We start from the raw sequence: 4,735 nt of genomic DNA on the forward strand, positions 1-4,735 counted from the left end.
TTAGTATTAGTTTGACATTTTTTCTCTGTGATTATGGAGGTTTTATGTTTAGATTATGTGTTATGCTTTAGTTTGGTTAATATTAAGATAAATATATAGTTGCAAATGAAATAATAAAAAATAATAAAATCGCGAAAGTTTATGTTATTTTAAGCTGTGAATAAATTAAATATTTAAAATACATTTATATTTTTTTACTTATTTCTTTATTCGTTTTGCACTTTTTTGAACAATAAAATAGATTAAAATAGATTATCAAACTTCAAATGATGATGGTTAGTGTGAGAAGGATTAGATAGTGTATAATTAGAAAATAGTGAACCAAATTGCAATAATCTAAAAGAATAATGATCAAAAATATAATAAAACAAAAAAGTGGACACATGTCAACAAACCCCCCTTCCACATGTCATAAGAAGAGAGAAAAATCTACTTTATATATATAGATTAACTAAATGGACAACCACTTTTAATCCACTGTTTAAAACTCTTAAAACCCAGTATTGCCCCTACTATTACTTTGTGCGTAGCTTGACATACTGCTATACTATAGACCTGGATCCTATGAGTTGTAATAATTAGCGAGAGCATCTCCAAAAAAAACTCTATTTTGAAGTTTCCAAAATTTTATATTTGAAGTTTAAATATGTTATTCTCTAAGAGCATCTCCAAAAAGAAACTATATTTTGAAGTTTCCAAAACTCTATATTTGAAGTTTCAATGTGTTCTTCTCCAAAAGTAAAACTTCAAACCTAACTTCAAAATTATTTATATTTTACACTATGGTCCTTATATTTATCTTAGTTGATGTAAATTCATAAAACTTCTATGAATAACTAGTACATATATATAAATATTACATAAATATTAATTAAAAAAATCTTACGCTAAAATATAAAATATATATAAAAGTACATAATTAAATATTAAACTGCAAGCAAATACAACATTATTCCATAAAATTATTTCCATAATGCTCTCATATATGATCAAGTAGTGCATTTTGAAGTAAAAAATGATTCTCTTGATTTTTTATTTGTAGACTACGAGCCAAAAATTGTTGAAATCGGATATCCTCATAATATGGCCGCTGATAGTTTGACATCATCAAACGAAAAAAATCCTTGATCTTTTAAACGAAAGTACAACAAGCATGGAAAAAAGTCATGAGATGATTGAATTACGACTGCAAAATGAAGCAAAAAAGTTAGCTTTTAAAGAAGTAAAAGAGGAAAATAAAATATTGCTAAAATACTTAGCTTCAATCGATGATGTTAATATTCGTGAATACATTCAATCTTTACAAGAAATAATCGTACGAAAAAAGGCGTTAAGAGCAACAACAACAATCATCTTCGGTTACACAAAATTTGTTTGGACAATATTTTGGAGATTTTGGAGGTTCTTGAGCAAATTTACCAGACTATTAGTGTTGTTGTAATATTTAAATTTGAGTAATAATTATGTCTTCATGTATCTTTTAAATAAATTTTTATTATGGTTTTTTGTAATATTCTTGTTGTTTAATTCTAGTTTTAAAATATTATAAATCTTGTTTTAAAATTTTTATTTAATTTCATGTGTAAAACTTAAATTTACAAAACAAATTTGAAATATTAATGAGATATAAGAGTTTTAAGGATTAAAACAATAAACAAAAAAATATTTAAGAATTATAAATATGATATATAATTGTAAGGACCAAAATGCAAATAAAAAGATGAAACTTCAAATTTGAAGTTTTGAATTTTTTTCTTGGAGAGCAAAAAACTCTATATATGGAGTTATAGAATTTCATTTGGAGATGCTCTAAAAGCAAAACTTCAAACTCAATTTTAAAATTATTTTTATTTTATAATATGGTCCTTATATTTCTCATAACTAATTTAAATTCATAAAACTTTTGTAAATAACTAGCACATATATAAACATATTACAAAAATAATAATTAATAAAATATTATATTAAAATATAAAATTTTAGGCAAAATAACTTAATTAATATTAAACTTCAAGCAAAATAACATATTATTCCATAAAGTGATTTTAGTAATGCATATAAGATCTACTAGTGCATTTTGAAGTAAAAAAAGCTCTCCTCATTTTTAATTTCAAGATTAGAGATAAAAAATTGTTGAAATCAGACAATATTAATACTTATAAATACATTAGATCAGAACAAGAAAATAAAACAAGAAACATAAAATATTGCTTAAAGACTAACTTTTATCGATGATATTTCTCATGAATATATTCGATATGAACAAGAAAGAATTGTACGAAAAAACATCAAAAACAACAACAACAACAACCGTCTTCAGTTACACACAAAAAATTGGTCAATATTTAGAAATTTTGAAGGTTCCGGATCAAACTTACTTGACTATTAGTGGTGTTGTAATATTTAAATTTGTGTAATAGTTATGTCTTCATGTAATTTTTTAAAAGCTTTTTTGTTAAGTTTCTTTTGTATATTTTTGTTGTCTAAATCTAGTTTTAAATATTTTAAATATTATTTTAAAGTTTTATTTAATTTTATGTGTAAAACTTAGATTTTGTAAACAAAACTTAAAATTATATCTCAACTTAAAATATTTATGAGATATAATTTTTATAAGGATTGAAACAATATACAAGAAAATATTTATATGAATCATAAATGTTATGTGTAGTTGTAGGGACCAAAATGCAAATTTAAAAATTATCCGGAATCGTTAGGGGTGCTCCAGTAACTCACGTCCGTAACTATCTCTCCTCTCTCCTCGGTTAATTAAAACACTCACGTCCGCTCCGGTGTCCGGCGGCGCGTCCGCGCCCGTACCGGCGGCGGAGGCCACGCCCGTACCGGCGCCGAAGGCTTACCTTTTGCACTTGTTTTGTTTCCCCTTCGCTGTTGCTTCCTCCTATCCGTGTCTCCGTCGATATACTAACGGATCTTGGTTTCGGGTTTAGACCAGGAAAGTTCTCCGCTCGAGAGGTGTGATGGTTCTGGTGGCGACTGGTTCTTCTGGCTTCGTGGTGAGACTGTTTTCCGGTGGTGCGAGGTGATGGTCAGTTTTTGGGTTCAGGAGTAGATCTTTTTTTAACAAGAGGGTCTCTCTAGTTCTCGCTACCCGGGTGGGGTTGTTTTCGCTTGTGGCTCCTGTCGATTGCTCGGAAGATCCTTTCCGGCGTTGATTGGAGATCAGGTGACTCCGTTGTGTGATCTCTCGGTTCCTAGCGGTGTCGTCGCGAGTCGGTTTCTTCTTCGTCGGGGTCTGGTGTGCGCCGGTGTGTTCTGCTACCACGGTGGCGAGTCTCCAGTCATGTATGCAGGCGGTTGATGGTACTTGGCTCAGGTATGGCTCGTGTAAGTTCGGTGAGTTGTTGTGAAAGGTGTCATCTATGGCTCCTGGATGACTGCTCACGGTGCTTCCTCATTTCGAAACTCCTTTGCACAGCTCTTGTCTGTGTCTCCGAGTGAAGGCTTCGGCTTTCTTAATGGAGCTTGCCTTGTGTGTCATGGATTGTTTGTCTCTGTTTGGCACCGGAGATGGACTCGAACAATCTAGAGTGTTTCTCTTTGGTTCTCGAGAACTTCAAGTGTGTGGCGATCCTCGGTTACTGTCATTGGTCGCTATAGTGGCACGCTTGGTTATGCTCACATCCCAGCTCTGCAGAGGTTCGTTTGTTCTTGTGTAGTGGTGCGGCATTTCCTCTCTATGCAGGTTTAGAGGCTTTAGGTCGAGGGTTTGGTGGTGCTTACAACCCGCTTTCTGCTTGGATCGCATTACTTCTGAAGTCGATCAGATAAATGTGACTATGTGATCGTGTGATTACTATCCAGAAGGCGCGTCATGGCTTTCGGGTGCTTGATGGGGCCTGTAGTTTCTGTGGATTATGTACTCATATCACCGGTGGTGGTTGTTGGTACGGTTCACAGCGGGCTTGAGGTTTTGCAAAGCTGCGTGTGTAGACGGTATCAATCAATTGGAGCAGCATTTTCGGGGAGGCCAAAATTACTGAGCGTGGTCTCATGGTATATCAAAGATACTCCATTTGGCAATGCTGGTCTCATGGTCCGGCTCTGGCCTCTTCTCTATCCAGTTAGCTAGGGTAAATTTTTTATGGTCTTACGGGTCATTTAGTTGCTTACTCCTTCCCCTTCTACTGTGTTTAGTTGTTGTTTTCAATTAATCTGCTACTAGTCTCTCTTGTAACTTCTGTCAAAAAGAAAAGTTTGGTGTAAAATTTTACATTTAGACCAAAAAAAAAAAAGGGAGAATTGGAAAAATAGGACACTTTGAACTTTTGTTTGTCATAATAAGACTTCTCATAGTTTTGGCAATTCTGGACATGTTTTACCCTTCTCTAATGGGAAAAATAGTAAATTGAATTTTATAAATGTAAAAAAATATGAAAAGGAATCATATTTTATTTTATCTTCTAGCTACAGTTAGAATACTCATTCTAGTAATCTATCTAGTTTATATGTCTGATTCTAAGTTTTAAACATAGATATATCAAGGGTATATACCGTAAACTACCATTTCTTGTATATTCTAGCAAAGATAGATTTGGTTACGTTATAATCAAGAAAGATGTCTTCGGTATACCTATAGCTTGATAACGATATATAGCCACAACTCGATGATATATGTCGGTTATATTACGTTACATAACTTGTTCTGCCTTTTACCTTATATGACGCCTACAGGAACAATACATCTCTCACCAACTATATGGTGTTCTGCTTT

The sequence above is a fragment of the Brassica oleracea genome, chromosome C6, assembly GCF_000695525.1.
Source record: "Brassica oleracea var. oleracea cultivar TO1000 chromosome C6, BOL, whole genome shotgun sequence".
In the NCBI taxonomy this organism is placed as follows: Eukaryota; Viridiplantae; Streptophyta; class Magnoliopsida; order Brassicales; family Brassicaceae; genus Brassica; species Brassica oleracea.